The 17,134-nt window shown below is 38.6% G+C and overlaps 1 protein-coding gene across 3 annotated transcripts in view; it reads left to right on the plus strand.

Annotated features, from left to right (window-relative positions):
- Positions 1–17,134, plus strand: part of DISP1 (dispatched RND transporter family member 1) — an 88,204-nt gene that overhangs the window by 2,280 nt on the left and 68,790 nt on the right. Inside the window, exon 2 of one of the 3 annotated variants that reach the window (XM_030946591.1) lies at positions 10,409–10,632. The exons of the other annotated variants lie outside the window; for them this stretch is intronic. The gene's annotated coding sequence lies outside the window, so the exon portion shown is untranslated. The remainder of the gene's footprint in view (positions 1–10,408; positions 10,633–17,134) is intronic. 3 annotated transcript variants of the gene reach the window in all.

Here is a 17,134-nt window from a genome sequence, read left to right on the forward strand (position 1 = left end):
ATACGTATGTTGGTTAGAAGCAGGTGGATGTTGAAGTGGGGACTTGACACTAGAGTGGTGCCAAGCATGGAAGAGTGCCTTAGGCACCTGGTGCCATCACTCAGGAGGGCTCTTCCCCCTTTTGAGGGATACAGTATATATGTAGGGAATAAAACTCAATCATTGGCTTTTTCCATTTTTTTGCCTGCTTTTGAGCTCACTGCAGCAAAGTTAAGGTTGTTTGCCAGTTATATGAAGTGATAAGTAAGGCCACAGCAATGTCTGTTTGCCTTCAAGGCACCTGGGAGAGGGCAGTGTCAGAGGCTGGGCTTTCCTGTCTGTCGAGCCAAAACTTCGCTTCAATGGATTTGCCTTCTCCAAGGCAGGGGGAGACACAACTTGAGGATGAAGCTTTCTTAGCAGAGTCTCAACATTGCTGAGAATGGGGTTTTTTTCTCTTCACTTCAATTTTTTTTTCACTCCTTCTTTCCAAATATGCTACCATCACACATTCCTGGCTCTGTTGGAGCTGTGTTGGAGCTCTGTTGGAGCTGGCCCTGTGAAGCTGTTTTTGACTGCTCAGAGAATTACTGTAGCAGGAACAAAGGACAGTAATTGGGGCCTTGAGAAGAAAGTCCCAAGAGGCCTTGAGAAGAAAGAGATGGAATTCAGATTAGTAGCCTCCAAAAAAATCTTGCCGTAGAAGAGGTGAAAAGTAAGACTTTGAAAGAACAAAGGTAAAAACAACATGTGAAAACACTTAGTTCTCAAAATGTTACCCTTTCCCACGAGGAGGCTTTTTGAATAGCTTTCATAGTAATGTTTCTCATATGTTGACCATAGATTTATTTGGGCAGTAAGCTTGACTTTTTCTCTCAGCCTTTAACAGAGATGATTGATTTACTGGCTTTGATAGAGGGATAGAATTACTTTCAAGCTTCAAAATACATAATAAGCACCTCAGGTAATTAGCAAGCCTACATCTGTCTCTCTTTAAAGTGATCAATGGCATGAATTTGGTTTGGTAATAATGGCTATTTTCTTGTTCAGCAGCCATATGGTATTTCTGAGTTTAGTGTAATTTCCTGTACGTGGTTTTTTACAGAGTTGGCTGGGCTTTGGTGTGAAGTGCAGCAAAAATGAAATACTGTGGAAAGGTGTGAAAATGTTTTTATATTAAAAGAGAGAAAAAAAAGGTTGCTTTAACTTTGGGGTAAGAGTACATTGTAACCTCTAAATCACACTTTCAGGGAGACTGTTACGTGAAAGCAGTACAAATTTGTAACTGCTGCTTGTATGACACTGAAGTTTTTAATGCAAATAATGATCAACAGATCAGTGTTTAGTTGTAAACAAAATACTTTTTAGCTTTTCTGTAAAAAGGACACCCTTCTTTCAGTATCATATCCTTTTAAAAGGGGTTTTCTTTTTGAGGTGATACATTAATGCTGTTGTTAAATGTGTTATGACATTAATAGAACAGCCACAGGAAATTTCCATTTGAGTTCTGATTTTTTGAGGCCTGCAGTAATGAAAAAAGTGTGAATTGTATCTGTCACATGAGAAGTGGCTGAGGGAACTGGGGTTGTTTAGTCTGGAGAAAAGGAGGCCCAGGAGGACCTTACTGCTTTTTACAACCACCTGAAAGGAGGTTGTTGACAGGTGGGAGTTGGTTCCTTCTCCCAGGTACCAAGTGATAGCACAAGATGAAACAGCCTCAGGTTGCTCCAGAGGAGGTTTAGATTGGATATTAGGAAAAATGTCTTCATTAAAAAGATGGGTCATGCATTGAAACAGGCTGCCCAGGGAAGTAATGGAGTCACCATCCCTAGAAGTGTTCAAAAAACACACAGATGTGGTGCTTACAGATGGGATTTAGTGGTGGACTTGGCTGGTGTTTGTTTCATGGTCAGACTAGATGATCTTAGAGATCTTTTCCAACTGTAATGATTCTAAGATTGGAAATGAAGATCTTCTGAGAAACTTTCTGGGCATCAAGGAGCATAGTCCATCAGAGCTGAGGAAAGCTAGGATAACAGAGGAGTCTGGTTGGGAAGCTCAGAGCTGTTTCTGAAGCAGTTTGATAAAGTTTTATGAAGGTGAAAAATCCTGTTTTTTTTTTTGTAAGCTGACCTTTATGCTTATAAATAGCAGCTTAAATTTCTCTGTGGGAGATTCTCCAGCATGCAATATTAACAGAAATAAATCTGTCTGGGAGAGTTGTGGGAAGGGGAACCAGTGTCAGATGATGATCTTGGAAGGAGATCTGGAAGTGGAAGCATTCAAGTAAGGGGAGTGGGGCAAAGAAAAGCAGTAAAAATGGTTTTTGGGAAATGGAATGGGGCAAATCCAGGGATCACAGAAGAGTAAAGGTTGCTAATGGTGTTGTAGAGTAGTGTAGACTTTGTGAGCATAGTTTTCTGGTTAGTAAAGGTGGCATTGAGGAGAGACAGAGAAAGAAACTGTGTGGGATATAGGCAGGAAAGTGCCATTTAAAATTAAGTAGAAATACATCTGAAAGGCACCAGAGAAAGAATTAGTGATTGTAAGGTGCATGGTCTTGGAGTGTGTGGAAGGAGATGAGAGTAAGGGCATCTGGAGCCAATTCCTATGTGGGGGAGAACCTCAGTGCTGAGGTGGGGAAGCAGAGGTCTTGTGATATGGAGACAGCTTAACACTTGCAGCCCCAAATGAGAGAAGCTGTATGGTAACCTAGAGGCATGTTAGTGTGCCATGCTGGGTGTTCTCATTGATGCAGAGCCCAGAGTGCTGCTCACAGTGTGCGCAGCTTATAGAAGCTGTGAAAGAAACATTCTTTTTGTCCTCTCTGTTCTTATTTCTCCCTCCATCTTTGTCCTCTATAGGAGACATGAAAAACTTGCTTTCATGGGTTGGTACAGTCAACATATGACTGGAAATAACATCTTTCTGCATTCAAATTTCTGAGGAAAGGTGTATCATTTTGTATAGGATTGTTGTTTTTGTAGAAACAGATAAACACAGCATGATAAAAACATTCTTGTGCTGTCTATAGTACAACATAACTCTTGTGCTATGTAACACAAATTAATAAAAATGACTGAATTAAGCCATAACTAATAGTAGATGGAAACTGTGGTTTAGTCTTGTGTAGTCTTTCCTTGTTAATGGACTTCACAGACAGATGAAATGGGAGGGAGATAGCTTTTATAAGGGAAAATGTTTGCCTTGTCATCTGAAGACACGCTCCTGGGTGAAGCTTGTGTGCTCAGCAGTACTCCTTTCTTGTGCAGAACCAGAGTGTTTAGAAATTAAACTTGTTACTCCTGGGTTGACAAGAATATGTCCCCCTCCTAGAGCTTTAATTCTTATCTTTCCTCTTTATGTAGCCAGGGTTGGTCAGGGGCTGTAAACAGCCTTGTTTTAGACTTCCTGGTATTTCCCTATGTCGTTGCCATCCTTGCATATGATAAGATGTGCCTGCTGGATCTGAACCAGGAGGTCAGTCTCAAAGGCACTAAGGTTTATTGCCACAGCTAATACCAGGCTTGTGCCTTGCTTTTTAAAAGCATCCTGTCTGCTGTTTACTGCGTGTTTGAGGAGAGTCTCGAGGAGAATTGTTTCAGGTTTCGAAGTATAAGTACAGCATCATCTTCCTGTGACTTGTACATGTCTGGTCAATGAATATGCTTGAAGAATATTTTACATCTAAAGTGACTGACTTAAGAAATTGTTTCATTGAATGCATCTCTCTTTAAGGCTTCTTTTCCAATACCTTGTTTATTTGTAACATAATTTTTCTTTTTTTTTTAACTTATAGAAGATTCATCTGCCGATGAGCTGCCTTTTGTGAAGCATTTGTGATTAAGTATTTATAGACAGGATAGAGCATCGGTAGTGAAATTTGAGAAGACGCATTTTGTAAACACAAAATCCATTCTACCTGGAATGTGAGTGGAATGGTACAGCTCAGATTACACTTGTGCTTCGGGGTAGTGTTGGAATTAAAGCTGGGAGTTTTGGAGCATGTTTGTTGGTTTTTTTGCAAAGCCTCAATTGTGGTCTTCTGAGTTTTGTGCTTTCTTATTACTTGTTGTAAGGCCTAGAGGGTGCTTGATACTTACAAGCTTAGACTGAAAATGCTTTTAGACTTGATGTGAACTTAAAAGACTTTCTTAGGAATTTTCTCCCTGTTGTGTTTACTGAAAGTAGTTGCTATGCTCAGCAATACAGCTGATAAGATCAATTTCTAATGGTAAAAGTATTTAATATTGAAACACCCCTCTTGGGCAGCAGTTCTTGAAGTTGCATCAAAACTGGGTGATACGGAGATATCTTTGGGTGGGAGGAAGGGAGAGGGGGTTTTGAGAACTAGGTAATTAAAGATTGCTGTGGTTATAATGTTTTAGGCTTAGAAAATTACAGAGTGCTATGCCACATACTTTGAATATGCAAGTAAGTTAAAATATTTTCTTTAATACATATGCTGTTCTAAATAATTATATAAAGCTGAAGGGAATTTTTGCCTTTTGGAATAAACTTTACCCTAGTCTTAAACATATGTTCTCACTTACTGTTGATAGCTTCTTTACTACTATAAAAAACTACAGTAGGTATTGCAAGAATTCAGCAACTTAACCCTTTGAAGTTAAGTCCTGTGAAATGTATGTCATGCTGATAGCTTTATGAAAACATAATGCAATTAAAACTAAAATCCATTATTAAAGCTAAAAGTAAGATGATTAATATAGTTTAGAACTCACTTCTGTGGCAGTGAAGTCTAAGATCTTGACTAGTCCTGTACACTTTCTGGGCCTGAATTAGGCATCAGGTATTTTCTGCAACAGTGAAACTTTACAAACAAGATTTGCTTTAAGGGTTTTGAAAATGTCATTGTGTAATAATGTTTATACACCATGACAGCTGAAGGAAGTAGTTGTGGATGACTGTGAGCTGTAACTGGGGGGTTTTTGTGTTACTGCTTAACTGTTGCATCAGTAAACTGCTTTTCTTTGCTGTCAAGCAAAGCCAGTTTGATCTGCTGCAAACTGAGTACTTTGGCAACTTGTTCTCTGTTTAAAAAATGATAGAGATGGCATTAGTGGGAAAACAATTACTGGCTTTGTAAGTAGTGAAGCTGAGTTATGACTAAGTGTATTGATTTGCCTGGCCAACACAAACTCCAGACATTTTTTTTTCATGGCCTTTCCATAAGAGGGTCACATGGTGGTTTGTTATTTCCCTGTACATGGTTGAATTTTACAAACCGAACCGCTTTCTGGGGAAATTGAAAGGGGGTTTACTGTTTTTTTTAATAAATTTTGATCACTGATGTGTAATGTTGAATGGATTGGGGAAGGCTTGTGCCTCTCTTAGCTTTTGTTACTTTGCGAAGCTCTTTAACTTCTCCTCTTTTATGGCTTTACTAATTGCATACACAATAAAGAAGTTACTGACTTCCAAAAAGATAAGATTTTCTATTTTTGTTTTTACTATCTAGGCAGGAGAAATTGCATCTGTTTGCTTGTGCCAAACATGATTTTGTTTTTTCTTAAACTGGCGTCTTATCCTCAAAGCCCCAAAGGCAATTTGAATATGCTGTTTAGAGTTCTTAGCTGATTTTAGAACTTGGGATGCTGTATCTGTAGAACCTACAAGTTGAAGGCTGCTAAAACTGTAAAACCCACAAACAGAAACCATTATAACAGGATTATGAGACTCTGAGATGAATTCTTTATTTTGAGTGCTCTCTCTTACCTACTGTTCCTCTCATCATTGCCCTCTCTGGTTCAGGGAAGGCTTTGGTGGTCAGTGCCTTAGTGTAAGAGATGTAGTAGGTTAACATTTAGTTAACTGATAATAATGGGTCTGAATGATAGCTCAAAACTGTTGTACTATTTTACTCTTCGAGAAATAACACCAGCCCTTCTGTCAGCCCCGTTAAGAGGATGTTCTATGGTATCTTGTTTGTCTTTTCTGGAAATTTGTGTTCATATTTGTGTTGCGAATTTTCCCCATTGTATTACAGCTTTGAGCAGAATGAGTGGAGCGGAGTAGAAAACTGAAATGCAGCAAGTGAAAAGTTTAAATAAAGTCAATATTTTGGTAGCTGTGAATTGGATGTGGTTATCTCTTCTGTGAGCTGTTTCTGGGTAGCCTTCCATGGCATATGGCATGTAATAAACCATGGGCCAAAACAACCACTTGTGGCTATTACATGGAGAAGGGCAGGTGCTTTGTTCCACTGCTTAAATTCTTCTTTTCTCATAGTTACCTCCATCCAGTGAATTCAGACATGTACAGACAGCTTGTTGAGAGGCTGTCTATAATTTACAATATCAAGTAGTTTTAGGTGTAGATGTGGCTGCTGTGTGCAGTAGCTGTGCTCCAGTGACGTGGTCATCCTTTGTCCTTGTAAGGTCCTGGCTGGAGGCTACACAGACCGAGCTCAAGGCACGGTGGGATGTAGGACAGGAGGCAAGAGACCTCAGTTAGCACCAAGGAGATGTTTGGTGGTCAGTGAGATCATTTACGTTTGCAACATAAGACTTTGTTTTCCCAGTTTACTAAACTGGACTGTTGTTAACTTGAATGTGAAATGCTGCTGAGTTTTATGAATCGGGGTGCAGACAACTAATAAAAGACCTGAGTGGTGAAAATGTTCTAAAAAATCAATTGGTTGCAGCCTTTTTGGAAAAGGTTCAAATGAACTTTCTTCCCAGGAAAACATTTAAAAATTCTAGACTGTATGTTTAGTATACTTGTTTCAGATATATCTTTATTACAGGATAAGCTGTAGTTATACCTGACACCAGAAACAGAAGCATAGGAATTTTTCTTATATAAGGAAGATGACGAAGAACACTTAAAAAGGGGTAATTTGGAAAGCAGGTGAAACTTAAAGGATAATTTAAGGTTTACCTGCTTCCTGGTCACAGAATGATTATCAGTTTCCATGTAGGCAGATAAAATTCTTTAAGTGGGGAGACAAGCCAGGCTGAGCACATGTATCTAAGTGGGTCAGGTAGAAAAGAAGCATAAGAGTTCTGGAGTCCACTTGCAAAAATATTGCAACAAATGTGAGCTATTGGATAAGTTTTTCAAGTAATAAATACAAGAAGTGTTAAATAAACATAAGTGTGGATTTTCTCAAATCAAAATTCACAGCCAGTCAAATCTCCTTTTATGGCATGGTATCCAGTCTTTTTTGGGAGGAACAAATGTGTTCTGAGTTTAGTTAGTTATTCTAATGGCTTTTTCTGTATTATAAGCAAGGATGTTTCTCTAAATACCATAAAGTTGGTGAAAAGCCTTAAATAGTTTCATGGATCACTGTCAGATCAGAGGATGTGGAGACTGAATGCTCTCTGCAGGGTTCTGTCACTAATTTTGACTTAAGTGAAACATTAAGGCTGTGCAGTATTAGCAGCAGATGGTATCAAGATTGGAATTGCTATGAGTGTGTTGGAAAATGTGGATAGGGTTCAGAGAGACTTGAGGACAGAGAAGAAGCAGTCTGTAAGGGAGAAAACTGTGCTTTTTGGATGAGGACAAGATTCAAGGTCCTCCATTTATCATCTTTGTACAAGAAGACCGTGGAGGGGTAGAATGAGTGTTGTGCAGAGTTCTGGGGATGATGCAATTGAGAAGCCAGATATGATTCTGTTAACACAGCTGCTGCAAACAGCTTGGATGTACTATGACATGTAAGCAGGATGAGTTTCTGCAAAGCACATAACAGTCCTTCATGCCAGGCTTAAGCATTTCACCCCTTGATTACAAGACAGTGAAGAGGAAAGTAAAGAATGAAGTCTTGAAAATGTAATTATTTTATTCACAGAATGATTGAGAAGTGTTTCCCTTACAGAGTGGCAGACTACAGAGGGAAGGAAGAGGTCAGGTATAAACACGGAGAGCATTTTTCATCTCTCTGACAACAGAACTACTGGTAACGTGCTTAAACTGCAACAGAGAGAGTGGAAATGGACACTAGAAAAGAACTGTGATCCACTGAAACAGATTGCTTGGGAAACCTGTGGAATTGCCATTTTTAGAGTGTGTTGTAAGGCACAGATTAACTCTGTCTAGACTGTGTTTTTCTCCCTTAGTCCTGAGAGGCAGGATTAGCTGATTTATTGAGCTGCTTTCTAACCATTAGAGTATTAGGAAATCATAGAAGGGTTTCTAGAAAGCAGGGACATTCAAATTAAAAAGGTATCAAAGTGATGAATAGCACTGGATGCATGTTAATCACCTTCTCATTTTGTGAGAATGGGTCTTGCTGTCAAAATCACACCTTTGTACTCCTGCATTTCCACTTCCCATTCTTCAAAGAAAGTAATATTGCATTTGGGGAGAGGGGGAAATATTTTTATAAATCTTCTGACTCACTTCCATTTCACATGTGTAAATATCTTCCAGTTGATACACCAAATGTATACTGATGGCTATAAATTTCCAGAATCATCTTTCTTCCCTAGCTGTATGTAAAATTCCTTGGGGGATGAGGGAGAAATTAGACTCTTCAAACCCCATGGTAAGTTTGATATCAGATTCTAAGATTTCTGACTGCTTAGCTCATTCTTCTGAGTCAAAATTAAGATATAAAATAAACAATTCCCTCATTAGCAGATAGCAGCCTTTATCTTGCATGCCTTTTTTTTTTTCTAAATCTGGCAATTAAAATGCAGGAATAAGAGGCAGTGTACTCTGATAGCAGGAACTGGGGCCTGGGAGACAGAACTGTCAGTGTCTTAATCTTAGACATGTTGTTGAATTATGATTTGCTGAAAGGAGTGTTTAATTCCTGGCCCTGTTTTCCCCACACAGAATGTAATGCTGCAGGGATTAATTTTTGTCTGTAGCTGCAGAGTTAAAACTCTCAGACTTGTCTTCCCACATTAAAAGTTAGTATATAAGCCCAAGGTTTTCATTAATGAAATCCTAAGTTGTGTTTGAATTCTTCTGCTACAGTATCCTCAGGTTAAAGAACAATAGTTTAAAATTCTGATAGATTAAAAATATCTAATCTTGTGGTAATTTCCTTAGTTTTTAATGTATGGAAAATACAATTTTTTTTCTTCCTTTCCTTTTTTGGTTCCCTGCTGTTGTTGAAGACAGCTCCTTTCTCAAAGACTTCAAATGTATAGTGCAGTTTTTTACTTCATTCATGGTTTATAAAGATACAGAAAGTTTGCAGAATTCAAATTTTACTGGAATCCCAGTCCTGTTATTTTCTAAGCATGGAGGCTGCATTGGTATAAGCTGGTTTGTCTTGGAGCATTGATACAGCAATATAGCCAAAGGATTTTTTTTTTTAATTTAAGTTCCTTTAGAGGCTGAGGGCAATGCTGTATGATGTCATTCTGGTTCAACAGACCACCAGTGTTGAATAGTGGGAGGGTGTGGGGGGTCTTTAGGGCAATGAAATGCTTTTTCCAAGGCTGGTAGCATCAGGTTGAAATCCCTGTGGGCTTCTTCCTGCAGGTTTTAAGTTAGGTCTGCACAGACATTTAAATTTGTTATTATGGTGTCACCCTACAGGGTTTATAGTTCTTTCAGTGAATTCTTTGTAAAAGAGCTGGCATCATTTTTAAAAGGTGATGTTGAATTCTCATTTCCTCAGCAAGTTGCCATGGATATGTCAGGTTCTTAATGTTTGTTTACAGAGGAATGAGGTAGAGAAGGTTTATGGTAGCTGTTTTCAAATGCATGTTCTGCTTTCAAGTGATGCTGTTCTCACTGAAGCTAACTGGCCAGTGAATGTGAATTCTGCTGTCTGCCTGCTTTGAGAAGAGTCAACACAGAGATGTTCATGTGTATATCCTTACTTGGCATTAACTTGTCAGTTGTTCAGGTTGCTTTATTCCCACTGCAGTAAAAAGACCCTGCTGATTTTGTGTGCCCTGTGTTGTGTGTTGGAGTCCTGTCAGTAAGCATTGAAATAGGAAGGCAATGCACACACCTAGAACTAAGGAACTGCTGGTGCAAAATGAGCTGCATCTCATGCACCTGCACAAAGCAAAGAGGTCCTAGACCTGCTCTGATTGGGAAAAGAGGATGGTGAATTTTTTCTGGCTAAGAACAGGCATAACAAGGAAATCAAGCCATAAAACTCCTGCATGCATAGATGAAATGCCCATGAGAGAGCATTTGTATGTTGTATTACATAACACAACACTTGAAGTATGTTTCTGGTCTGTTCTCTGCCTTCCAAGTCATCTGCTTTCCTCCTTTGTAGCTGCACACTTACTTTTCTCCCCTTCCAAAACAAAGCCCTTAAAGATAAATGTGCTTATGTAACCTTTCAAATCTTGATTCAGAAATACAAACTGCTGACTTTGGAGCCCATGCAAATGACCTGCATGGCGCTAGATTCTGCTGTCGAGTAACCACTAGAAAAAGTATGCAATTAAACCAGAAGTCAAACTTTAACTTGTTTCTTTCCCAGGTCACACTGGAAGAGGTGTGGGCAGGCATGTTTGAAAGCTGAGGAAAATGAACCCTGTGTCACAGCGAAGGTGTCATTAAGGGCTGCTCATGTCTCACTGTAAGCTGTGCAGCCCTTAAGGATGAGACAAACAACTGCTACAGGACGCTTGTTTCAGTTTTGGGTCAAATAGCCAAAAGAGTAACAAAAAGTCAAGAGGCAACATAGTGGAAAAGAATGAAAAGGTGAATATCCTGTTGTGGAAAGTGAAGGATGAAAGAGAAACACCTGTTAAAGAAGCAGCTGCTAAAAATGGATGACCACTCTTAGTGGAGTAAAAGAATTAGCAGCAGCTTTCTTGGTAAAATTGGTCCTTGTGTACGTTCTGTGATTTAGTTGTGAAACTCCACAGCCGCAATGACTCTGTTCCCTTCCACTCTGTAATCAAAGGTGGTTTCTTGAGTGGGGGAGCATGCCTGGGCATGGTCAGTCTGTGCCAGTCAGTTCCCATATAAGCTCTACTGTCAACCTTTTAGAGTTACCTCACATGTAAAGTTTATTAAAAGTATTTTGAGAAAAGCGTGGTAGTCTTATGTCTTGTGTGTTCTAAAACCTTGAAATGTCTCTACAAAGAAGTGTCTTGTGTGTGTTTTAAAGGTGTAAATGAAATACCTTCAGTGTGCTAATTTTAGTGCAGTAGGTCTGAGTTTCCAGATGAAGGTGACAAGATGTTCTCTTGCTTCTCTGTTAGTATCCATAGCAATAGCCAGAGATGCCTTTCTGAAGTGACAAGTACAGAGATAGCTATGTTTGAAACTGTTTGTGTTTCATGGAAGAGCTCTTTCATTGCTTTTATAGATGTAGTGCAAAATATCTTGAGTGGTTCATGTAAGCTAAACACCAGCCCCATTAACCACTGAATGCATGGAAAATGCATTTTCCATTCAGAATGAGTAATGTGGAGTCTGTACTTTCTGCACTCCTTTAGAGATACAGTTTCATTGGGTCCTTCCCTGTAGCCAAACATCCAGTCAGGAGTGTGTGCCAGGGAGAGAACCCTTACAGAGCAGTGAGACAAGCTGTAGTCTAGTTTCTTTCACATGAGTTCAGCTTCTTTGGGAAGAAGGTGGGCATGGATCTGAAGACATGTCCAGGACTAAATGAAGTTGTGAGAATCTTTACTGGAATTGCCAAGAAGCGGATTTCTAGCTTCACGTTGTGAGGCCTGATGTGGTACTGGCTCCACATGCTGCTCTAATATAGCCCATATCCTACAAGTGTACAAACTCAGCAAGATGCTAAAACATGACAGTGCTTGGGGATGAATGTCTTTTGCAGTCCATGCTTATTTCATTTTATTAGATGTTGTCATAACAATACTAATCTGTCTCTTCTGCTGATAATCACCAGTGACCAAATGCTCTTGGGTTAGAATGCTTTTATGGTAGTTCAAGCCTAATTTCCAAGTAGATTTCTAGATAAAAAGCCACTATGTTTTTGTTTTCTGTGTTGGGGTTTTTTTTTCAATCATCCCATATCTTGATTTTGCATACCTGGAGATTGTGCTGTACACAGAAAGGCCACTTGGTCCTAGTGACAGGGAAGAAAACCTAAAGTGCTGTGTACATCTGTTCAGTTATCTCAGTTTTCATCAATCCTCATGGCCTGACCCAACAGCCAGCTTCCAAAGCTGACAGTACCAACCATCAAGATCCTAATATTCACAGAATAATCTCTATTAAATGCTTTTGGGTTAACCCTTAATACACGGTGAGAAAATGCCCCAGATGCAGAATGTTGGGATTAAAAAAGAGATACTTAAATTTTTTTCTCTTATTCCAAAAGGCGTGACTGCTCCCACGAGTGTTTCAGTGTGAAGGAAGCTGAGCAGCCACCTTGTTCTTAAGCGCTCCTTGCTTCCCTATTGCTCTTCTGGAACAGGTGGTTTGGGTTATGTTTTGAACTGAATTAGATGAGGCTTTAAAGTGAGAATGCTCAATATATGACAAGTGTCAAGCTCTGTTTTCCTGGAAAATATTTAGTATTTATCTGTTTTTTTCCTCAAGGTGTTTTCACCTAAAAAATCCCCTGTCGCGTGCAAGAACTGAAGCTTGTTCTATGAGCCATAAAAATCAATCTTAATATTCTGAACTAACGAGACAGTTCTTCAGTATTGCTGTTTCTCTGTAATCTGCTTTTAGTGTAATTATTTCCTTTGAGAGAGAAATGATTGTGTATTACTCTGCTTAAAAGAGTCATATTTGAGAAGTTTGTCCCAAACCATAGGTTAGGTTTTAAAACTTAAAAGTTCCCTTTGTATGCAGATGGGATGTGGGAGTCTCATAAGAGTTCGTGATTTGCACTTCTATGCTACTTTGTGCAAACAGTACTCGATAGCAGGAATGTAGCTCCAGCTGTGTTCCTGCAGGAATTTGTTTTTCTCGATCTCAGGGGGTATTGCTTGTGCTCTTTATTAATCTTCTGTGCTGAATGCCTGAGAGAAATTGTGATAAGCAGGTATGGTCAGCTTAATGAATGAAGGCATTGTTGTATCTATTTGAAACATCTTTAGAGGACCTCTTTGCTGGCTGGGCCTGTGACTGGTCTGTAAGGCTGCCAGGGTCCAAGAAATACCAGAATTCTGTATTCTAATTTCTGGGAAAAAGAAACCTCCCAAATAGAGAAATCAAGTGAATTACTGTAAGCATGTGATTTTATTGAAACTCTGAATTAGGCATATAAAATGTCACTCTTTTCAATGTCTTGCTGTGCTAGAAAGGAGGATTTTTAGGCAGGGAGAGTTATGCATAGTTTTGAAAGCATGTCAAGAATGTCAGTGTTCATAAGTAAAATGCACTTTCAAATGTAGTGGCAATGCACTTAAAGTGGATGTTATCAAGTTTACTTACTTGCTTATCAGTTATCTATAACCTTTACTTTCTTGCTATATATCAGTCTTTACACATTTTGCAGAATAAAAAATTGATGATTTGAGATTCATTCATTTAAAATTTCTTTTTGGATTAGCATTTGTGCACTTTGTGTCACTTCTTGAGTAGGCTTTTTGCTCTGTTTTCTGTTTCTGGCTAAATAGGATAGGTGTGCATGTTAGGGATGTGTACTGGGAAGTCTGCTAGGGATTCCTTAGGTCTCTAAAACTTGGGAAGTGCACGGGCAGTCTGCTCACCCTCCTGGCCTAGAAGCAGTTGTTACACAGAGGCACTGGCATTCCTGCAGACAGAAACACTAAGTTTTGAGTTATAATGGTGGTGAAGGGAGTCTGTAAAGTGCAAATTCACATTACTGGAGTATTGTATGTGTTATAATGATTCATAGTTAGCAAAAGACCATGGCTTGCCTCAATCCTGCATAGCTGCTGTTACACTTTTGTTTTCCCTGATATTTTAGACTTTTTAGCAGCTGTCATTAATCATGCGGTTGAACAGTGTGAGAGCTAGTTGGAAACAGGTGGTGCATGCTCCAAATATCTTGAGATACAAATGATGGTCAACAGTGTTGTTACTGAAATGTAGATATTTGTGCCAGCTTGCGTTGGTTTTGCTTCAGCAGACCTTCTGTATTCTTTGCTGTGGAGAAGTATGTACAAAGCATTCAAAAATGAATTTAGGCATAAAATGTTGCTGAAACATCAATTTATTTTGCATTGCTAAGGCTGTACAAAACCAGCATAGAATTTGCTGGCTTTATTGTAGAAGGTATGGATTAAAGCAGCAGCAGAATGTCACAACTCTCAGCTGAAAGACAGCTTTGTATGGAGCATTTCATTTAGCTGCAATTCCCATTCCAAATATTCCCATGTCCAGTCAATGTGTGTGTAACTGGGAGATACACTTGCATAGCACAGTGATATCTTTTACAAGCAGGTACTTTGGAAAGGCTCAAACTTCAGGCAGGATCTGGTATTTTGTACCTTATTTAATTTGCAATCGTCTATCCTGTAGCACAACATTAGTTTTTTGTCTTAAATCTGTTTGCAAATAGAGCCTTGTAAAGTTGCAGCTAAAAGTGCATCGTTTTAAGTGTTCTGTAATTGAAGACTTTAGAGAAGAAGAAAATTGAGGCAATTAATTGGACCTCCTTAATTGAATCTGTGGCTGAAAGACTCTGATTAAACCTTTTCAAAATATTATCCTGTGTCTCTGTACAATGTTGTTTTGCTATTCAAGTAAATGAGGGTTGATTCAGAGCTTTCTTTTTAAACAAAGTCCCTAGACCATGAAGCTGGCTAAAATAAATGTAGACATTTGGTTTTCATTAGTGCTGTAACTGAAACAAAAACATTTTAATGACTGATCCCAGAGTGTTTTGAGGTTTGTGCAACTTTGCTAGGAAGGTATTTAAACTGTAGTATCAGTTGCAAGTTGGCCATAAGCCAGCATTTCAAAGCTGTTTCAAAGCAAGATGTTGGGTTTCCAGTGTGTTACAAAACAGGAAAACTTTGAGAGGGGAGAAGTACTGGAAGGTAATTACAATAAAATTTGCACTGAAATGAAATTATCTGCTAAAAGGAGACAGTGATAATGTTCATGCTGTACTACAGCCTGCTGCTTTGTTAAAGAGATGTTTCAGTTATTTGGAAAGAAACATGATTCTGAGCTTTAATACTTACATTTACAAAGAATTAACTTTGCCCAAGAAATAATGTGCATTTTTTAGGTGGGCTTTTGGTATCATAAACTTGCACAAAATGAGATCCTGCTTCTAAGGGAAAGAATGTATTGGTTACAAGATCTAATTTAAAAAGTACTTTTTGGGAAAATATTTAGGTTGGTCTTGAAAAATGATGGCAGTGAAATTGGACAAACATTATCGTGTGGTCTTGGTCTTGGACAAATAAAATCATCAATAGCTTTGCATTTGTGGGAGAAGCTGGAGATTGTTAAAGTGCTGTAAGATGAAGATTGCTTATTCTGTATCATGTTGTAGTCACAATAATGTCTTGGGGCAAACCTGCAGAAATTGTTGAAATGTTCTGGGTGATCAGGGGTCAGTCAGGGAGGCAAGGACTGGATATCAAGAGCTTCATTGTGGCCAGACTGCATTCTTGTGGGTGCTGCTTGGCTTGGGTACCAAAAGTACTGTTTACCAGAATAGTCTTAGTTTTTTGGTGTTTCTGTTTTATTTTTTGTCCTCATGGTTGATTTGGGCCTAAGTGGCAATTAGAAAAAGACTTCAGATGACTTCATTTAAAATATTAGAAATGGGAGCTATTTGAGCTAGGGAAAATGACCACTTCTAGCAAAAAACTCCAGAACTCAGATGGAATTACAGAAAGGTTCATCTGAGCAAGTTTGAATTTTGATGGGTTCTTTTGCATAGTTATAACCTTAGTGATTTGTCTGTAGTTGACAAAAACCAGGTGTTCTTAAAAAAATCCCTCTGTCTTAAGCAAGAAGCAGAGATCTGAAAGTTTCATCCCAGTTTTCCAGTTGGTAAACGCTCCAGTTGGAGTGTTTATACTCCACTTTATATATTCACCTTCTAGGCATAGTGTTCTTATGTAGAGATTTTGCGTATCATGAAGGTTTTATTTGAATGCCTGAATTAAAGATTTTTACAAATGTCAAATAATGAAAAGTTGCTGTCCTTCTGGGATGGGTCAGAAAGGCAGTTTACCTTTCCTCTTCTCCCATATTCTGTCTGCAGGATATTACTTTGATGGTTTCACTGTTGGGATGTTCTAGCTGAATTGTCCCATCTCCTAAAGCTTGTGGAGAATATTGTGTATTTACACCTTCATGTTCTGCAAATGGAAATAAAGGAACAGATGCAAATGAATGTTTACTTAGGTTCCTTTAGCTATAGATTAGAAATATATTCACATTAAAGTTGGTTTTGCTAAGCCATGTAATAGTCATTTGACCACAACATCATAATAGAGGTAAAAAATTTTGCTAAAGATACCTTGCCTCAGCTGAAGATTTTGGTAGTACCAGTTTTGTGTTGTTCTACACCTGAGAAGGAACAATTTGTCATAATTCAGTTTAAGATAACTTCTTTTTGTGATCCTAAAATGCTAGAAGCTCATCTGTAATTACACTGTTCTTTGAAACCACTTCAGTCAGTTTTCCTTTTTTTTTATACCTTTCCCCATTCTAATAGTCATTAGAGGTTCTAAAAAATATTACTTTCAAGTCTAATTTTAGAACTTAATTTCCTGAGAATGTTTAGTTGAGTTTTACTACTATTTGGTAGCACCATAGTCTTGGTGTACTGAAAGGAAATACTAACTTGGTGCTTGTACTAACATGAAGAGAAACATCTGATCTAGCCCAAGGCATTAAAAACTTATTAGAAAGGGAAGAGCTGTTCAGTACCACTTCACTGTACCATTTATTCACTACTTTTTTTGATATTGTGGTAGTTTGAGGAGAGATGAGATGGAGATTCAGCAGAAGACTGAATAACTCTGAGAAGGCAGAAAGAAGCAAAATCCTTATTTGTACAAAACCCATCGGAGTGCTGGGTATGTATAGGAGCAGTGAAGTTTTTTGCAAGTGTGGAGGAACAGAATAAGCTGGAGGAGAATGCACCATTATAAAGCTGGAGAAAAGGCAAGTTGAGGAAGAATGTGGAATCTTACTGTCTCAGAGGGTGTGAAGTTATTTGAGCCAGAGGCATGAAAAGCTTAACGTGTTAAACAGCAGACATTCACCTCTCTTCTAATAGTTCTTTGGTTGGCATTGGTAGTTTGGGCAGCTAAAATTTCCTGACAACCATAAAAAT

Source organism: Camarhynchus parvulus, chromosome 3, assembly GCF_901933205.1.
Source record: "Camarhynchus parvulus chromosome 3, STF_HiC, whole genome shotgun sequence".
NCBI lineage: Eukaryota > Metazoa > Chordata > Aves > Passeriformes > Thraupidae > Camarhynchus > Camarhynchus parvulus.